At 37.4% G+C, this 22,300-nt stretch overlaps 1 protein-coding gene across 8 annotated transcripts in view; it reads right to left on the reverse strand.

Annotated features, from left to right (window-relative positions):
- Window positions 1–22,300, reverse strand: part of RABGAP1L (RAB GTPase activating protein 1 like) — a 797,484-nt gene that overhangs the window by 628,800 nt on the left and 146,384 nt on the right. Inside the window, exon 1 of one of the 8 annotated variants that reach the window (XM_079939732.1) lies at window positions 4,980–5,646. The exons of the other annotated variants lie outside the window; for them this stretch is intronic. The gene's annotated coding sequence lies outside the window, so the exon portion shown is untranslated. Of the gene's footprint in view, window positions 1–4,979; window positions 5,647–22,300 lie in introns of those variants that run through there. 8 annotated transcript variants of the gene reach the window in all.

A 22,300-nucleotide genomic window follows, 5' to 3' on the forward strand; every position in this document is an offset into this window, starting at 1 on the left:
TCTTGAAAGTCATTACCCACCTGTACTACAAACTTACCCCTTCTCATTACTTTCCTCACCCCACCTTACCTTACCTTTATGACTTATTCCCTACAATTCTCCACCTTGTTGACTCAACTCTACCTAAAATGATCTTACTTTCTCTCAAACAACCCTGGCACACATGCTCTGGTTGTTCAAAAACAGAACACTCTTCTCCCAGATGTCTGCTTGGCTAACACTTTCAGTCCCCTGTTCATATCTTCACTCAAATCTCATTTTCCTGACTTAACCCTGATTACTTTATTTAACACTGCTTCCCCAGCACCAACTTCCAATTCCCCTTTATCCTGCTCCACTTACTCTCTTTTTCCAGAACACTTATTTTCTAACATACAATCTACTTCACTTTTGTATTATATTTACTGTTTATTGTCTTTCTCTCCCACTAGAATGCAGCATCTTCAAAGGCAAGGATCTTTGTTTTATTCTTTGATGTAACCCAAGCACCTATAAGAATGTCTGGCGTGTAGCAAAGAGGTAAATATTTGCTGAATGAATGAATGAATGACTGTCCAAGATGAATAAACTTAAAGTTCCTAAAACCCAAACAGCCATCTAGTACCCTCCAGCCTGATCAGGACTTTGTCTCTAAAGCGACATGATGAGAACATTGATGGTTTCTTTCATTGGGTAACTAACCAGCATACATTCTGACATTATATAGAACTTCCAGGGGTTTATAATGAGGTAAGTAGAAGACAGTGTAAGTTAAAATGTTAGAGACCTCCTCACCGAATTTCCCATTTATGCAACAATAATGAGAACACCGACTAGAGAGTCAGTCATATTAAGATGTTGTTGTATTTTTGAGAGGGTGAGTATAGTGGTATTGTTCCAAGGGAGTCCTTGTCTTTTAGCAATACATAGTGAAATATTTACAAATTAAATGATATGATATCTGAGATTTGTTTCATATAATCTTGGGTAAGCACAGGGGAAACTAGATTGCCATCATTGGTAAAAGGTCATAGGAACACATATCATTTGCCCTGATTTTGCATATGTTTGGAAATTGCCAAAATAAAAGTAACAAAAAAGCAAAGTAATAATAATATGGAAAGTAAGTTAAAAAAATAAAAAAACAAAAGCTTATATTTCCTTTAGCATCTAGCACATTACATGGCCCTAAATAACAAATAAATGATGAAAGGCTAAAGTACAGGTCAAAACTAAACAATAGTTTCTAAGGATGAGCAGATTAAAACAAAAATTAGTGACCAAACTGAGGCCCTCCTTCAGAGTCAAAAAAAAATGCCATTCACTGTGATGGTCACAGTGACTTCAGATCTGTATGGATGACTGGGACAGAATGGGGAACACAATGAAAAGATTTTTCATCTTTTTTCAAGATAAAAGGCATTGTACTATATTCCAAAAAGGTAATTTATATAAATGCAAAATATAATCAACAAGGGCAAGAGAACATGGCTGAAATTTTATGTACCAAATAACACTGCAGCATAATTATTAGAAATACAAGGATCAGGACTTCCCTGGCAGTCCAGTGGTTAAGATTCCGTGCTTCCACTGCAGGGGGCATGGGATCAATCCCTGGTCTGGGGAACCAAGAACCCAGATGCCATAAGGCGCAGCCAAAAAAAAGAATACAAGGATCAAATGGAGTAGAAAACAAATATAGTAGGAAACAAACACTATCTCAATCCCAGAAAGATCAAGTAAACAAAAAAATTTTAAAGAAATAGAAAATTTAAATCTTTGAACTATTAAGGTAATATAAACTAGATATAATAAAATTTTTATTCTTCAAAACATAACTTGTACCACTGGAAGCAGTTTCAACAATCTCCCCAGCTGATTAAATCTACTCTAGTAAAATGATATTAGCCTAATTGAGAGCTACCCATTAGCTCATGTACAGATAAATGTTTGTTGGTTTTTTAATTCACATTCAAGTAACTGGAGATAAAAATCTAATGGACTAAGTACAAAAAGGTATAAAACTTTCCCATCAGGAAGAGAAACTGTTATTTATGCTAACTTACTCTGCTAATTTGCCAAAGAGTAAGATGTGATATATGTGTTTCACATTCTAGGAATACCAGATTGTTAGCTACCACCTACATAAGAGTTTATATAAAAACATCTCAAGTACCTGAGTGTCTGCCACATGGTAAACACCAAATATGTACTGAATTAACAAAATTAAAAATCACCGAACACTTGGGGCAATAAACACATCAGAGCTACAATCACAGATTATTTAAAATGTAAAAATGAGAATACTACATATCAAAATCTTGCTGGTTTTGTTCCGTAATACCTTTACAGTAATATTATTGTGCAAACGGCCACAATCTGAAAGTGTCAACTGAAAAACTATTAAAACTAATAATGGTGGCGCAGTGGATAAGAATCTGCCTGCCAATGCAGGTGACACGGGTTCGAGCCCTGGTCCGGGAAGATCCCAGATGCCTTGTGGCAACTAAGCCCACGCGCCACAACTACTGAGCCTGCACTCTAGAGCCCACGAGCTACAACTACTGAGCCCGTGTGCCACAACTACTGAAGCCCATGCGCCTAGAACCCGTGCTCCTCAACAAGAAGTCCACAAGAAGTCCGCAATGAGAAGTCCACGCACCGCAACAAAGAGTAGCCCCCGCTCACAGCAACTAGAGAAAGCCCACGCACAGCAACGAAGACCCAACTCAGCCAAAAATAAATAAAATTTAAAATAATAAAAAATTAAAATTTCTCGGGCAAATAAATATATGATGGGAGGACAACCAGATAACCATTCCAAAAAAGATCAAATTGGATTATACCTCAAATCATACACAAGACTAACTTCCAAATGCATCAGAAGTTCTAAATGTAAAAAATAAAATTATAAAAATTTTTTAAAAATTTAAAAAATAATAGATTTCAAAAAAATAACATCTTTTAGGACACTAAGTACACAAAATAGTGCTCGTCATTATTATTATGATATTTCTCTACTTTCACACATTTCATAATTTTTTACTTTATATATTGACACTCTCAGCCTACCTTTTAATAATAAGTGCCAAATGCAGTAATTTATATCCACAGGGCAAAGATTATTTCCTATTCTTCTATGGTGACATCATCTGCCCCAGAGGAAAAAGGTCAGACTTCCTCTGCAGCAGTGCCCATCAAGTAAAATCCCTACCCTCACCACTACCAAGGACAGGTGTATGGTCCCATCCAAAGGCTTCCTTGGCCGACCAGGTAGTGGGAAAGTGAGTGAGCCTCCCTCGCCAGGGACCCTGAGTCTCTGGAAAGAATTTCAACCAGCCTCCGGATTTTCCTCAGCCTAAAAGCAGTATCTGGCTGTTATCTAGAGATTTCACACTTTCTTAGCTATGTATAAATAGAATATATTCACCCCCCACACACACATAAATCAATCATGCTACTATTAGACATTTAATCTTTAAACTTTTTCTGAAATATATTCTCTGTGAAGATAGGAGATAATCAGTATTGTTTTTATTATTAAGCAAGCCTGACAGAAATAAAATACATTAATTCAATAGCTTTCTTTTAGGCCAGCTGTATCTCATTACTCTAAGTCCAAAAGGAGGTGGGAGGAACCCATTCATGAGAGTCAATAAAATAAGTGTCTAAGAATAATATACAAACTTAAATATACAGACTTAACAAAAAATACTAGTAAACTCTACTGAAGCCAAAAAACTCTGACAAATAGAGACAATGGTGCAGGATAGTAAAATTCAGAAAACAAACCGTTAGGTAAACCAAAGGTAACACTTTACACAGTGTAAAGATGCCAGTTTCTCCAAGTTGATTTACAGGTTCAGTCAAATGACATCAAAATTTTAAAAAGAAGTTCTTGTGAAACTTAAAATAAACTAAACTTTAGGATGGCGGTTAAGGGCATGAGCTCTAAAACCAGAAGACTGCCTGGGTTTGAATTCTGGTCCCTCAGCTTAATGTGATCTCAAACTAAGTACTAAACCTTTCAGCATCTCAACTTTTGTGTCTCTAAAATCGTGGTATAACACCAACAACACTGGGCTGTTATGAAGACTGAATGTGCCAATACATGCATTAAAAAACAAACAAACAAAACTTGGCCCACATTATGAACTCAGTAAATATAAAGTGGAATCAACTGATTCACTTTGCTGTACAGCAGAATCTAACACAACATTGTATATCAACTATACTCCAATAAAAATTAATTTTAAAAAAATATTTGGAAGGAAATATGGGGGGAAATAATCAAGAAAATGTGGGTAAGCAGGGAAGGTATATTACCACATAGTAGAAGATAGATAAATTAAAGTTATGTAATACTGGTATAAGAAATCACAGGTAAATCAAAGAAACAGAACAGAGAATTCAAGAGCCTACCAGTATAAGAATCTGGTATAGGATTAAAGTGACATGTTACAAACCATTGGTGAAAGGACAAGTTTATTCAAAACATTAGTGGAAAGAGGAATTATTCAATAAAAGGTGATGGGACAACTACTAGGGAAAAAATTAAATTTGATCCCTACCTAAAACCAAACTCCAAATAAATATTTAAAAGATTTTGGTTCGGGATTCCCTGGTGGCGCAGTGGTTGAGAGTCCGCCTGCCGATGCAGGGGACACGGGTTTGTGCCCCGGTCCGGGAATATCCCACATACCGCGGAGCGGCTGCGCCCGTGAGCCATGGCCACTGAGCCTGCGCGTCCGGAGCCTGCGCTCCGCAACGGGAGAGGCCACAACAGTGAGAGGCCCGCGTACCGCAAAAAAAAAAAAAAAAAAAAAGTTACGTAAACACATATTTTCATTGTCTAGGGAAAGTAAATGTGCTAGAAAATTATATTGCCCTGTACAAATCTTACTGAAATTGTTCAGATAGAGAGAGAGGTAAAGCTTCTCTAGGAAGAAAAATGATCATCTTTAGTTGGTCTATAAAAAATGTTTATATTAAAACTTAACTACTCATGCAGGAGGAAGGAGTGAAGAATTAACTTATGAAACAAATGCTCCATGTCAAAAAATAACAATCATTCAGCTTTGCGGCAAAGTCATCCAAAATGACATTGTTTTCATCTTCTCTTATTCTGAAATAGAATAAAAATGAAATTAATACAGGAATAAATGTTTGAGGACTTCTTGAAACTGATAAAAGTTTTCCCTCAAGAAGATCCAGCTATTAGAATTTACTGACTACCAGTGACTACTGTGAAAAAAACAGATGATCAACCACTCTAAACTGAAACAAAGCACAACTCCAAAGAACTTAATGGTCAGAGATAAGACAAAACAGGTTTTCCTTAAGGTAGAAAAGAAAATCAAAGGTAAGTTCATCAAAATATGATAAAAGATGTCTTTCTTTAAAATGTATACTCTACCTGGGATTAGATAATGGTGCACAACCTTGTAAATATACTAAAAACCACTCAACTGTACACTTTCAAATGGTGAACTATATCTCAAAAACAAAAAATCAGTGTCTAACTGACATTTATATGCAAAACCTTCCAACAAGATATGGAAAATATATGTAAATAATGTTACTCATCAGAAATTTTGCATTTAGCAAGAATCTACTATTAAGCTGTAGCTTCTATATGTTCCAAGATTTCTCTTCTCAAAAAACACGGGGGGGAAGGGCACAAGTACATATTTTGTCTCCCTAATAAGCTACAAGATTTGAGTATCTGAATGGACGTGTAAATCCTTTGTTAACATTCTCCATAAACAGTCTCTATGTGACAGAACCTTGTCAGAGCTTGCTAGAGTTTCAGTTTAGAGTGGTTGGTCACTAGCTTTTTTTTCACATTAGTCACTGACGCTCAGTTAATTCTAATAGCCGGATTCTCTATTGTGGGAAAAATGATCATGTCTTTGCAGACCTAAGCTGGGAGTTGGGCTGCCTGATCCCACTGACAGCTACAGCTATGTTCATACAATAAAGAATGTGACACCTGCCACTTCTGATTAGGAGCTCTATGTTCTAAGCAAGACAAGTTCTAGGTTGTCTACCTCAGACAGGTAACTGTCACTTCTCTAAAGCCTCTAGAGCCTAGAACCCCACATGCGTAGGATTTCTCTTTTCCAGGACACAAAGGGCAGAAGGAAGCTAGGGGAAGTCAGAATGGCATCTCTTTATCCTGACTCCAAAGTGATGCTGCTTTTACCTCTGTTCTACAAAAATAAATAAGAGAACCCCCCAAAAGTATAATCTAATATACTTAATTTGTATTTCATATGAAAATATTATAAATAAGTAAATATTAAACTGTTCATTATAAAGGTTTATTTTTCCATTTTTATATAAAAAAGTGTAATTGACTTCCCTGTAGACTAAGTACTCAATTCAGACAGTCATCAGTGTCAGGGAAAAATCTAGCCAGCTGGCTCACGTTTCCAACCCAGGAAAATACAACTGACCTGAATTACAGGCATCACGCCTATGACAATTACCATTTACTGAGTATCTGTGTATTTATAATACTTCCAAAAACTCTACAAGGTAGCTATTATCCTCGCTTTATAGATATGAAAACAGGAAAAGAATAGCTGTTAAGTAATTTGCCTGAGGACACAGTGTTAGTATACAGCTGAGGCAAAACTCAAAACCAACTCAACCCGACCCCAAAGATTCTGTGTTTTCCAGTATAAAATGACACCTCTCAAAAGAAACAGATACAATAATAACATCTAACATTTGAGTGCTTATTTTGTATTATGCACTTTACATTCCATTTCATGTAACCCTCACAATATAAGATAGAGCTAACATTAATCCATTTTTATAAATGAAGAAACAACAGAATGCTAAATGATTTACCCAAGGTCACAAGACTAGTATGGCAGTTGAACAGAGAGACCACATTCTTAACCACTACACACACACACACACACACACACACAGGCATGCGCACACTGCCGCTCATTAAACTCATTGCCTAGCAGGCACTGTGCTATACACTTTCCTTTCTCTTTCTCACATAATCCCTCCAAGGACAACTAAACAAACTCTAGATTTTTAAAAGTTCAGCAACTATTATTCCTCAACTAAAACAGCCTTTTACTTTGCCATTTCAGTGAATTTTAAGTGGTAAGTTTAAGAAAAAAAGTAGCCTAAATCCAGAAGACAAATTTAGAAAGTCCTCAATACATTAAAAATAAATTTTTACTATGCTGCCACAATTTTATCTATTGTACAGTCTTCCTTCATCCTCAACTACAAACATTCTAAATCTGCATGATTAACTCTGCTTTTTCTTTAGTTAACATACAGTCAGAAGCTGATAGTTATTATTAGCATTTACCATTTTACTATAGGTCAGTTGCTTTGCCAGGAGCTTTATATTTGTTAATTAATTTAATTGTTAATTGGGATTAAAAAGGAATTAAGTAATTCACCCAGGAACTACACAACCAGTTAGCAATGGAAATGAGATGTAAACTCAGGTCTAATCCAAAATGCCACTCTCATATTATGCCATACCTTAAAATCTAGGGAGTTTATTAAAAGAGATGTATTTAGGTTGACAAAATGGGGGAGCAGGGCAGAGTGATCCTATATTTTACAGTAGGAATAACCTTGGAAATCAGAAACTAGTCACTCCATCTTTGAATTATTTAAGAAACATTTAAATGATCAATTGGTTAACAACGAAAAAGTACAAGAACATGCAACACTGGATAAAAATTAAAAATTTCTATGCATGGTAATGTCTATCCAACTTTGAGAAAATGGAACAACCAGAATGTGTCATAATTTCCGAAAACCACCCCTAAAAATGGAAGAAAATAATTAAGTACTTGCCTAAAAGATGCCAAAGAATCTTTTTTTAATGTGCATGACATGGATTCATTAATTCAAACATTTACTAGAAGTCCATTATATACTTAATACTATAAGCTGGAGGATGAATCAAACCTGTGGGCTCTTTTAGGCCCTAATACCTATAACAGCATAGAGGGTCACTGAAGCTTCTCCAGTTGCCACATATGCTTTGGGGATTATTTTATCTCTTTAAAAATAAAAGAAAACAAAACTTTCAGCACTTCCAAACAATTCTCCCCTACTCTCCCAAAATATTACTTAGACTCTTAGAGCAAACTATTTATCTAAGCCAGTTATTGAACTTGACACAAAATCAAAATGAGAATATTTCAAAGCATAAGAATTAAAGAGACAGCACTAGTCCCATGTAACAGGTTCACAAATGGAAGCATTCATCTAGTGGAGTTTAAACAGCCTCTCTTAATACTGGCTCCTTAAATCACATTGCAAGTCACAAAGCCCGCAGCTTCTATGTAAACTTAAGATAAACAAAACAAAAATCAGTCTTATCTGAATTCAAATACTCCAGGCTTTCACAACTTCAATTATCAGGATAACAATTTTTAACTCTGTACTGATTTTTACAAACATAAGATGGAACAAAGACATAAAAGAAAGTTCTAGTTAATTATACTGAGCTATATTTCTATGCCAAAACCAAATCTCACCAAGAAGTTATAAAATACTTTAGGTTATAGGTTAAAGCTGGTGAGTAAAGTGATCTAACTGGTTCCCAAAGTCTGACTATTGTTACATTTTAAAGCCATGGTCAAAACTTCAAATATAAAAAAGCAATCCAGGACTTCCCTGGTGGCACAGTGGTTAAGAATCCACCTGCCAATGAAGGGGACAGGGGTTCGATCCCTGGTCCAGGAAGATCCCACATGCCTCGGAGTAACTAAGCCTGTGTGCCACAACTACTGAGTCCGCGTGCTGCACCTACTGAAGCCCACCACCGGAATGAGAAGCCCGTGCACCGCAACGAAGAGTAGCCTCCCGTGCACCGCAACGAAGAGTAGCCTCCGCTTACCGCAACTAGAGAAAACCTGCGCCCAGCAACAGAGACCCAATAAACGCAGCCAATAAATAAATTAATAAATAAATAAAAAAATTTTAAAAAGCATTTATTCTAAAAGCTTGGAGCAAATACAAATGTACAAAATGTTCAGCCTAATTCTATCAATTAATAAGTTAAAAGCTGGTATAGATCCTCCAACATGACAGTCTCACTTATTTAGTAAAGTTGTAAAGATAAACTCTGGCTGTTCCAAGGATTTTTATTTTACTACATTGTTGGGAAATTTGAGCTCAGTTTAACCAAAGGTATTTTCTTTTAACCTAGTTAAGACACAGCTGAGATAACAGTGAAATAAACAAGTATTTCTACCATAAAAAACATAGCCTAGTTATAAATACAAAATAAAAATTGACTATTCCTAAAGGGTATGAATAGGCCCAGACAGTAAATATATAGTCATAAATACAGTAATGCTACTTTATACAAGCAATCCCTTCTTGATTCCCAAAGTTTACACTTGGGAATTTAACAACTGTAAACCAATACCCAAGCACAAAGTAAGAAGTCAAAGGTCCCCCCAACCCCACTTAAATTCTCCAGCTTATCTTTTTAACATACAGCTAAATGTTATTTGTTGTACTTTTTCCCTAAAGGTAAAAAAAAAAAATTAGGCAGGAATTCTTTCCTGCTTCTGAACAAAGGAATTCCAATAAAAACTCACATATATGATAACAAAATTACCACCTCTAAACCAAGTTCTACAAATGGAAAATTGTTTCCAAGAAAAAGCAGCAAAGAAACCAGAGTAGTTAGCTTGACATCTGAACTTCACTTCCCCCCCTCCCCCAAATATCAGCAAATAACTTTCCTCCCACTAGTCAAAGCCCGCCTCAGGGCTTAAATTCTCTGTCCCTGACTGTATTTTTTATTTATATATGTCATTTAAGTAATAGTTTCTTAATATGCTAAATATCACTAGTCTTTCATAATAGCCCTAGCACACAACTTGAATAACACTTGATACTATGACAAACCAGAAGATGAAAGTTTAAAAAATGAAAGGATGGGACCTTTTACAACTTGTCATAGTCTTGTCAAAATACGTCAAACTTCTGTAAGCCAAGAACATATTTCAATGTGTTCTATCAAGAGAATGATGAAAATAAACAGTTGGAGAAACACAGAAATGAAACTCATATTTGATATATCCAGAAATAAAACTCAAATACTACATCTGAAGTAAATTCTAATCTATTTATTATGCTTTAGATATAGCTACCTAGTAACAGTACATTGTGCTTTGGGAGAAAAAAATTCTCAATATCCTCCTTGCTTCACAAAAGTACAATAGTATTCCAAACCCCAGGTCACAAAGAGATGTATTTACACATGTTGTACAAAGTTCACGTGTGCCCTAACAATAAGAAAAGGAGTGGCCAGAGAGCAAGGCTATCTGTGCAGTGACAATATCCACGAGCATCACAGTAGACCAAGGCTGGCTTCTATGAAAATATCTTCATCTAAATGCAGTTAAAGGCATGTTCCCACAGCCTAAATACTAACTTCTGGTACCTATCTCTTCACTTTGTGGCTTCTAACCAGCAACGCTTAGAAATCCCCTGGGGAACTGCTGCCCTTTCAGTTCAGTTCCATTATGAAGTATTTTCTACCTCTCAAATGCCAAAATTTTAGATTAGCATACTTCACAATGCAGAGTAACTTCTGCAAAATAAATTCTTTAAATAAAATGTCTTAACCAGTGAAAGAAATAAAGAGAGAGAGGGAAAGGGAGGGAAGGAGGGAAGGAAGAAGGGAGGAAGGGGGGAAGGGAAAGGTTTAATGCAGACAATTTAGAAAACTCAGCAAAGCCATGTCTTAAATGGCTTTCTTCATGTACATTTTTTAAACCAAATCAGTAAATAGTAACTGGTCTCAGAAGAGCTCCAGATTTCTTTATCCAAAGAACAACATAATTTACTACCCGGAATCCCAACCCTTGTTACAGTTTCTAACATCAAACAGATTGTATACACCTAAACCTATGTTTTAACCTTATTTCATTCCATAGATAAAGGGACTATTTACCCTGTTACACATATTCAAATCTTAATGAAGTACTTTAGGATCTCCCTTAATCTGAGTATCTGAGTAAACAAATGTACAGCAAGAGGCCAGTCAAGAAATATTTAGTAAACAATAATTATGTGCAAGGCATTCACATAAAGTTTAAAGCAGGTCAGTGCTTTGGGGGTGTGTTGTCACTCGCTGATATAAATAATACCTTTCTTTCAAAATATCAACATGTTGGTTCAAACAAATTAAAGCTCCTGTTTCAAATGACACAAGACAGTTAAGATAAACAGATGTTCACTAATGCATGGTTGACCCATATGCTCCCTTCCCCCAAAATGTGGAGAATATTATTGAGATTTCATTCTGACAAGAAAACGAAAACTTATACCTGGCGGTCTGTATAATATTCATACAGTCAAGTTTGCAATATAAGGGCACATCAGCATAAAAGCAACTGTAGCCTTTGCTTTCATGAAATGAATAGGTCAAAGCAGCAACATTAATTTGAAGGCATACATGTTTTCTATTAATAATACAATTTGGAATGTAACAAGTATCACATACTATGTGTTTAATGTGGCAGTTGTCATTTTTAAAGATTTAAACATTCAAGGTCTATTTTGTTGAGAATAAATAACAGTTATCATTTTATTACTGTTATTTACTAAATGCTTACTATGAACCAAACAGTATTGGGTATTTTAGTCATCTTTTTGTATTTACGTTCACAACAATCACTGAACTAACTGTATTCCCACCTTACAAATGAAGGAATACATTCAAAATATTTAATAATTTGTTCTAGTTAATACAGCTAATTAAATACAGAGTCCAGATTCAGAGCAACCAAATCAATCTCACTTTACAGCAGTCTGTTTCCTACAAGGACTGCCCACTGGTTGGGTGCCTGGAGGTGATCAGGGAAGGGACCAAGTTAAATGGCTGAAAACACGCCTGCCTAGTTCCCTGACCAAAGTTTCCATCTGAATGAACTCCAGCTGTGGCAGGTTTTCACTGCACTGAAAAAACAGAAACAAAAAAACCCTACTCTTCTGTTCTCTTACTTCTGTGAGGGGGCTTTCCCTTCTTGCTAGGAAGAATGAAATACTGGAATCCTTACTACATTTCCCAACCCATCCTTACTAGTACTAAAGCTCAACACTTGTATTTTGTCCCACATTTGGCTCCTTTTTTCTGTTCTCAATGAGTTAAGAACCTGGAAAGGTGGAGAAGTGACTTCATCAGACCCTTCTGAAACTCCAACTGACATGTACGCAGAGTTAGAGAAATAGAGGAGGTTAGAGATCAAGCAGCTATCATTAATGAAACACACTAACAACATCAAGAGATCCAGAGGGAGGAGTATTATCATCTACATAATAAGCCAGTAACATAATTCCTTTTGATGTTTAACTACAAAGTTTCAAAGATAATCTGGTTTTGAATATGCACTACTCAATCTATGAAATCTTCAGACCATTTGGTCTAATACCCTGACCACTTTGGAAAAAAGTTAAGTCGACACCACTAGCTTTGTTGCTGCTGTGAAATTGGACTTTTATCAATGCACTCAGTCCTACATTCTAAACCCAAACTTTATAGTCTGGCCCATCTTCTTTCCCTTTATTAATATACCTGCCTTCCTAGACTTTTGCTAACTTTGATGTGCCAAATCTGATCCTTTCCTTGTATATTGAATGCTCCTGACTTGGCTTTTCTCTGCTATTCCAGGAACATCCCTGCTTATGCCCCAAACATCTTGTAGTATTGTACACTATTCACTGGCTCATAAAGACCTGCAGGGCAGTAAGCAAAATGATCATAGCATACCAAGCAATTACAAGACCAGAGTAAAGAAAAGGAGAAAGAAAGCAACAGGAATGTGGGAGGGAAAGGAGGAAGAAGTCTGCAATGTTCCATGATTAGACTGATCAGTTTTTTCTCAACCAGTATACATATACCCCCAGGCACAAACTGAGACATGCTGGGGATACACCAAGACAATGAAGGTGTCTCAAACGCAGTGTCAGCTCTCTTAATTCACCGCAGTTTTCCAAAATTAATAGACCAGCAGGAATTGTTTTTTTCTTTTCTGGTAGTAAAATATTAGTATATTCACATAATCAGTATGCAAAAGAATGCAACATTCACATGAATTATTAAGATAAAACAGAGAATTTAAGAAATTTTCAAGCTGCTCAGAGGCATATTCTAAACTTCCAACCTACTCTCCTCTGCCTTTCACGCTCTTTGCAGGTAGCTTAAGAAGCCCTATTTTATACAAATTTGGGAGGGTAAAATCCCAACAGTTGGATTTTTCTGGCTAACAAATCTGAAAATTTTCTCCAACACTTCCAGAAAGAGCAGATCACTCCCTCTACAGTGCTTCTACAACATTCTACATTAATTTATATTCCTATTTTAGCATTTATCATACCACATAATTACTTATGTGTCTATCTCATCAATTACAACTAATTCCTCCCAGACAGCAACTATACATCTATTCATCTTTTATTTCCAGCTCCTAGGAAAATGTCAAGAACATAGTACACCACCTGACAATATCACATTTGTTGAATGAATGAATGAACGAATGGGTTAAACTTACACATTTCAAAGACGAAAATAATTTCTCTCTAGCCAGATCATGTCAACACAGAAGAAATGTTAATACATTAATTACATTAGACAACCCATACAAATACCAAACCCAAATCCACTTTACAACTATAATGGGATTTGAAAGGCTAATTCACTCACCCACAGTCAAGAAACCACATTCCATAAACTTAATATAAAGACAAAAGCTGAACACTTACTGCACACAGTTCTCTTATATGAAGCATACCCTTTCAAATCTGAGAATTTCTGGTCATTCAAAACCAAAACTATGATTAAAAACCTTTACAAATGATGCCTGCCATTCTGTTTATCCAGTACATCTTATTAAGGACAACAGATCTTAAGATACAACAAATCAGAATTGCAGTGTATTAGTTTAGCTTTAATTATCCATGCTCTACTTCTAGTACTATACTTTAAACCTGTTTGGTTCTCCAGAGGGCAAGTATAACTACATTATGCAGAGTCACAAAGAAAATCTTAATTACTTCAGGGGGAGAAAAGGCTACAATGTTCCCAGCTTTTCAAAACTTTCTACAAGATGATCAGAATTCTCAAGACAGTGTCAATAAAAAATGACTAAAAAAAAAAAAAAAAAAATGACTACTTTTCAAAGGATAAGCAACATTTTCTCCCATGTTTTAAAAAGGGTTCTATTTATTTCAGTATAAAATTTGCATATTCTCTCTAATATTATCATCTGAAAAATTTTAAGGTCCTATATTTTATTAAATATGATGCATACTTGAATGTACACATTTCCATTAAAAAATATACTATAGGCTACCAATAAGGTGACTAAGTGGCATTTTATTAATTAATGCCCCCACAGTACCTGACACATATGCAATTAATAAACATTTGATTAAGTCAACAAATATTTAAGTTTATTTTATACAGGCACTGCTCTAAGCACACGCTATTATAACATGATAAACCTAACAGATATGACCCTTGCCTTCATACCACCTTCAGTCTTATGAAAAGGCAGAAATTCAACAAACATACTAATATATACTTATCAAATGTGGCAAGTAGAATGAAGGAAAACAATAAGGTGATATTAGTAGGAGGGGGGAGGGGGGTAATCCTGCTTTAAACTGGAATATTAAGGGCATATTAAGGATGCCTCTCTAAGAATAAGGCATTTGAGATAAGATTCTCCATTCAAAGATTTGAAGAAAAGATCATTTCGGGTCGTGGGAACAGCATGTGGAAAAGCTCTAAGGCAAGTTTCAGAAACTGAAAAGTCGGCATAACTTGATGACAGAAAACCAGAGGAAGAGTCGATTCCTTAGAAACTGGCAAGGGGCAAGACTGTATACAGTTCTGTGCCACATTTAAAGATTTAAGGTGTTGGGAGACCTTCAAGATGGCGAAGGAGTAAAACATGGAGATCACCTTCCTCCCCACAAATACATCAGAAATACATCTACATGTGGAACAACTCCTACTGAATGCTGGCAGAAGACATCAGAATTCCCAAAAGGCAAGAAACTCCCCACATACCTGGGTAGGGCAAAAGAAAAAAGGAAAAACAGGGACAAAAGAATAGGGACGGGACATGCACATCTGGGAGGGAGCTGTGAAGCAGGAAAAGTTTCCCACACTAGAAGTCCCTTCGCAAGCGGAGACTGCGGGTGGCGGAGGGGGGGAGCTTCGGAGCCACGGAAGAGAGCACAGCAACAAGGGTGCAAAGGGCAAAGCGGAGAGATCCCCGCACAGAGGATCGGTGCAAACCAGCACTCACCAGCCCAAGAGGCTTGTCTGCTCACCCACCAGGGCAGGGCAGGGCTGGGAGCTGAGGCTTGGGCTTTGGAGGTCAGATCCCAGGGAGAGGACTGGGGTTGGCAGCGTGAACACAGCCTGAAGGGGGCTAGTGAGCCACAGCTAGCTGGGAGGGAGTCCGGGAAAAAGTCTGGACCTGCCTAAGAGGCAACAGACCATTGTTTTGGGGTGTGCGAGGAGAGGGGATTCAGAGCACCGCCTAAACGAGCTCCAGAGACAGGCGCGAGCCGAGGCTAGCAGCACAAACACCAGAGATGGGCATGAAACGCTAAGGCTGCTGCTGCAGCCACCAAGAAGCCTGTGTGCAAGCACAGGTCACTATCCCCACCTGTCCCCCTGGGAGCCTGTGAAGCCCACCACTGCCAGGGTCCCGTGATCCACGGACAACTTCCACGGGAGAACACACGGCACCACCTCAGGCTGGTGCAACGTCCCGCCAGCCTCTGCCGCCGCAGGCTCGCCCTGCATCCGTACCCCTCCCTCCCCCTGGCCTGAGTGAGCCAGAGCCCCCTGATCAGCTGCTGCTTTAACCCCGTCCTGTCACAGCAAAGAACAGACACCCCAAGGCGACCTACACACAGAGGCGGGGCCAATCCAAAGCTGAACCCCAGGAGCTGTGCAAACAAAGAAGAGAAAGGGAAATCTCTCCCAGCAGCCTCAGGAGCAGCGGATTAAAGCTCCACAATCAACTTGATGTACCCTGCATCTGTGGAATACCTGAATAGACAACGAATCACCCCAAAATTGAGGTGGTGGACCTTGGGAGCAACTGTAGACTTGGGGTTTGCTTTCTGCATCTAATTTGTTTCTGATTTTATGTTTAACATAGTTTAGTATTTAGTTTATTATCATTGGTAGATTTCTTTATTGATTTCGTTGCTCTCTTCCTTTTTTATTTTTAAAATAGATATTTTTTTTTTACTTTTTATCTTTTTGTGACTGTGTATGTGTATGCTGCTTTGTTGATTTTGTCTGTATAGCTTTACTTTTACCATTTGTCCTACTGTTCTGTCCATTTTTTGTTGGTTTTTATTTTCTTCTTTAGTATAGTTTTTAGGGCGTGTTATCATTGGTGGATTTCTTTTTTGGTTTGTTTGCTCTCCTCTTTCTTTCTTTCTATTAAATTTCTTTGTGTGTGTGTGGTACGCGGGCCCCCGTCACTTTTGTGGCCTCTCCCGTTGCGGAGCGCAGGCTCAGCGGCCATGGCTCACAGGCCCAGCCGCTCCAAGGGATGTGGGATCCTCCTGGACTGGGGCACGAACCCGTGTCCCCTGCATCGGCAGGCGGACTCTCAACTACTGTGCCACCAGGTAAGCCCTACATTTGTTTTGTTTTTAATAATTTTTAAATTTTTTATTTAATAACTGTTTTTTCTTTCTTTCTTTTTTTCTCCCTTTTCTTCTGAGCTGTGTGGTTGACAGGGCCTTGGTGCTCCAGCTGGGTGTCAGGCCTGTGCCTCTAAAGTGGGAGAGCCGAGTTCGGGACACTGGTCCACCAGAGACCTCCCGGCTCCATGTAACATCAAATGGTGAAAGCTCTCCCAGAGATCTCCACCTCAACGCTAAGTACCAGCTCCACCCAATGGCCAGCAAGCTCCTGTGGTGGATGCCCCATGCCAAACAACTAGCAAGACAGGAACACAACCCCACCTATTAGCAGAGAGGCTGCTTAAAATCATAATAAGGTCAATGACACCCCAAAACACACCACCGGATGCAGTCCTGCCCACCAGAAAGACAAGATCCAGCCTCATCCACCAGAACACAGGCACCAGTCCCCTCGACCAGGAAGCCTACACAACACACTGAACCAACCTTACCCACTGGGGGCAGACACCAAAAACAACGGGAACTACGAACATGCAGCCTGCAAAAATGAGACCCCAAACACAGTAAGATAAGCAAAATGAGAAGACAGAAAAACACAAAGCAGATGAAGGAGCAAGATAAAAACCCACCAGACCTAACAAATGAAGAGGAAATAGGCAGTCTACCTGAAAAACAATTCAGAATAATGATAGTAAAGATGATCCAAAATCTTGGAAATAGAATAGAGAAAATGCAAGAAACATTTAACAAGGACCTAGAAGAACTAAAGAGGAAACAAGCAACAATGAACAAAACAATAAATGAAATTAAAAATACTCTAGAAGAGATCAATAGCAGAATAACTGAAGCAGAAGAACGGATAAGCGACCTGGAAGATAAAATAGTGGAAATAACTACTGCAGAGCAGAATAAAGAAAAAAGAATGAAAAGAACTGAGGACAGTCTAGGAGACCTATGGGACAACATTAAACGCACCAACATTCGAATTATAGGGGTTGCAGTAGAAGAAGAGAAAAACAAAAGGACTGAGAAAATATTTGAAGAGATTATAGTTGAAAACTTCCTTAATATGGGAAAGGAAACAGTTAATCAAGTCCAGAAAGCACAGACAGTCCCATACAGGATAAATCCAAGGAGAATTACGCCAAGACACATACTAATCAAACTGTCAAAAATTAAATACAAAGAAAATATATTAAAAGCAGCAAGGGAAAAACAACAAATAACACACAAGGGAATGCCCATAAGGTTAAAAGCTGATCTTTCAGCAGAAACTCTGCAAGCCAGAAGGGACTGGCAGGACATATTGAAATTGATGAAGGAGAAAAACCTGCAACCAAGATTACTCTACCCAGCAAGGATCTCATTCAGATTTGATGGAGAAATTAAAACCTTTACAGACAAGCAAAAGCTGAGAGAGTTCAGCACCACCAAACCGGCTTTACAACAAATGCTAAAGGAACTTCTCTAGGCAAAAAACACAAGAGAAGGAAAAGACCTACAATAAGGAACCAAAAACAATTAAGAAAATGGGAATAGGAACATACATATCGATAATTACCTTAAATGTAAATGGACTAAATGCTCCCACCAAAAGACACAGATTGGCTGAATGGATACAAAAACAAGACCCATATAAATGCTGTCTACAAGAGACCCACTTCAGATCTAGAGACACATACAGACTGAAAGTAAGGGGATGGAAAAAGATATTCCACGCAAATGGAAATCAAAAGAAAGATGGAGTAGCAATTCTCATATCAGACAAGATACACTTTAAAATAAAGACTATTAGAAGAGACAAAGAAGGACACTACATAATGATCAAGGGATCGAGCCAAGAAGAAGATATAACAATTGTAAATATTTATGCACCCAACATAGGAGCACCTCAGTACATAAGGCAAATACTAACAGCCATAAAAGGGGAAATCGAGAGTAACACATTCATAGTAGGGGACTTTAACACCCCACTTTCACCAATGCATAGATAATCCAAAATGAAAATAAATAAACACAAGCTTTAAATGATACATTAAACAAGATGGACTTAATTGACCTTATAGGAAATTCCATCCAAAAACAACAGAATACACATTTTTTTCAAGTGCTTATGGAACATTCTCCAGGATAGATCATATCTTGGGTCACAAATCAAGCCTTGGTAAATTTAAGAAGATTGAAATTGTATCAAGTATCTTTTCCGACCACAACGCTATGAGACTAGATATCAATTAGAGGAAAAGATCTGTAAAAATTACAAACACATGGAGGCTAAACAATACACTACTTAATAACAAAGTGATCACTGAAGAAATCAAAAGAGGAAATAAAAAATACCTAGAAACAAATGACAAAGGAGATACGATGACCCAAAACCTATGGGATGCAGCAAAAGCAGTTCTAAGAGGGCAGTTTATAGCAATACATCCTACCTTAAGAAACAGGAAACATTTCGAATAAACAACCTAACCTTGCACCTAAAGCAATTAGAGAAAGAAGAACAAAAAAACCCCAAAGTTAGCAGAAGGAAAGAAATCATAAAAATCAGATCAGAAATAAATGAAAAAGAAATGAAGGAAATGATAGCAAAGATCAAGAAAACTAAAAGCTGGTTCTTTGAGAAGATAAAGAAAATTGATAAACCATTAGCCAGACTCATCAAGAAAAAAAGGGAAAAGACTCAAATCAATAGAATTAAAAATGAAAAAGGAGAAGTAACAACTAACACTGCAGAAATACAAAAGGTCATGAGAGATTACTACAAGCAACTCTATGCCAATAAAATGGACAACTTGGAAGAAATGGACAAATTCTTAGAAATGCACAACCTGCCAAGACTGAATCAGGAAGAAATAGAAAATATGAACAGAAAAATCACAAGCATTGAAATTGAAACTGTGATTAAAAATCTTCCAAAAAACAAAAGCCCAGGACCAGATGGCTTCACAGGCGAATTCTATCAAACATTTAGAGAAGACCTAACACCGATCCTTCTCAAACTCTTCCAAAATATAGCAGAGGGAGGAACACTCCCAAACTCATTCTATGAGGCCACCATCACCATGATACCAAAACCAGACAAGGATGTCACAAAGAAAGAAAACTACAGGCCAATATCACTGATGAATATAGATGCAAAAATCCTCAACAAAATACTAGGAAACAGAATCCAACAGCACATTAAAAGGATCACACACCATGATCAACTGGGGTTTATTCCAGGACTGCAAGGATTGTTCAATATACACAAATCAATCAACGTGATACACCATATTAACAAATTGAAGGAGAAAAACCACATGATCATCTCAATAGATGCAGAGAAAGCTTTTGACAAAATTCAACACCCACTTATGATAAAAACCCTGCAGAAAGTAGGCATAGAGGGAACTTACCTAAACATAATAAAGGCCATATATGACAAACCCACAGCCAACATCGTCCTCAATGGTGGAAAACTGAAACCATTTCCACTAAGATCAGGAACAAGACAAGGTTGCCCACTCTCACCACTCATATTCAACATAGTTTTGGAAGTTTTAGCCACAGCATCAGAGAAGAAAAAGAAATAAAAGGAATCCAAATCGCAAAAGAAGAAGTAAAGCTGTCACTGTTTGCAGATGACATGATACTACACATAGAGAACCCTAAAGATGTTACCAGAAAACTACTAGAGCTAATCAATGAATCTGGTAAACTAGCAGGATACAAAACTAATGCACAGAAATCTCTGGCATTCCTATACACTAATGATGAAAAATCTGAAAGTGAAATCAAGAAAACACTCCCATTTACCACTGCAACAAAAAGAATAAAATATCTAGGAATAAACCTACCTAAGGAGACAAAAGACCTGTATGCAGAAAATTATAAGACACTGATGAAAGAAATTAAAGATGATACAAATAGATGGAGAGATATACCATGTTCTTGGATTGGAAGAATCAACATTGTGAAAATGTCTCCACTACCCAAAGCAATCTACAAATTCAATGCAATCCCTATCAAACTACCACTGGCATTTTTCCCAAAACTAGAACAAAAAAATTTCACAATTTGTATGGAAACACAAAAGACCCCAAATAGCCAAAGCAAATTGAGAACGAAAAATGGAGCTGGAGGAATCAGGCTCCCTGACTTCAGACTATACTACAAAGCTACAGTAATCAAGATAGTATGGTACTGGCACAAAAACAGAAAGCTAGATCAATGGAACCGGATAGAAAGCCCAGAGATAAACCCACGCACATATGATCATCTTATCTTTGAAAAAGGAGGCAGGAATGTCCAGTGGAGAAAGGACAGCCTCTTCAATAAGTGGTGCTCAGAAAACTGGACAGGTACATGTAAAAGTATGAGATTAGATCACTCCCTAACACCATACACAAAAATAAGCTCAGAATGGATTAAAGACCTAAATGTAAGGCCAGAAACTATCAAACTCTTAGAGGAAAACATAGGCAGAACGCTCTATGACATAAATCACAGCAAGATCCTTTTTGACCCACCTCCTAGAGAAATGGAAATAAAAACAAAAATAAACAAATAGGACCTAATGAAACTTCAAAGCTTTTGCATAGCAAAGGAAACCATGAACAAGACCAAAAGACAACCTTCAGAATGGGAGAAAATATCTGCAAATGAAGCAACTGACAAAGGATTAATTTCCAAAATTTATAAGCAGCTCATGCAGCTCAATAACAAAAAAACAAACAACCCAATCCAAAAATGGGCAGTAGACCTAAATAGACATTTCTCCAAAGAAGATATACAGACTGCTAACAAACACATGAAAGAATGCTTAACATCATTAATCATTAGAGAAATGCAAATCAAAACTACAATGAGATATCATCTCACACCAGTCAGAATGGCCATCATCAAAAAATCTAGAAACAATAAATACTGGAGAGGATGTGGAGAAAAGGGAACACTCTTGCACTGCTGGTGGGAATGTGAATTGGTACAGCCACTATGGAGAACAGTATGGAGGTTCCTTAAAAAACTACAAATAGAAATGCTATATAAACCAGCAATTCCACTACTGGGCATATACCCTGAGAAAACCATAATTCAAAAACAGTCATGTACCAAAATGTTCATTGCAGCTCTATTTACAATAGCCCAGAGATGGAAACAACCTAAGTGTCCATCATCGGATGAATGGATAAAGATGTGGCATATATATACAATGGAATATTACTCAGCCATAAAAAGAAATGAAATTGAGCTATTTGTAACGAGGTGGATGGACCTAGAGTCTGTCATACAGAGTGAAGTAAGTCAGAAAGAGAAAGACAAATACCGTATGCTAACACATATATATGGAATTAAAAAAAAATGTCATGAAGAACCTAGGGGTAAGACGGGAATAAAGACACAGACCTACTAAAGAATGGACTTGAAGATGTGGGGAGGGGGAAGGATAAGCTGTGACAAAGCGAGAGAGTGGCATGGACATATATACACTACCAAACATAAAATAGATAGCTAGTGGGAAGCAGCCGCATAGCACAGGGAGATCAGCTCGGTGCTTTGTGACCACCTAGAGGGGTGGGATAGGGAGGGTGGGAGGGAGGGAGACGCAAGAGGGAAGAGATATGGGAGCATATGTATATGTATA

This window comes from Stenella coeruleoalba (genome assembly GCF_951394435.1).
Source record: "Stenella coeruleoalba genome assembly, chromosome: 1".
NCBI lineage: Eukaryota > Metazoa > Chordata > Mammalia > Artiodactyla > Delphinidae > Stenella > Stenella coeruleoalba.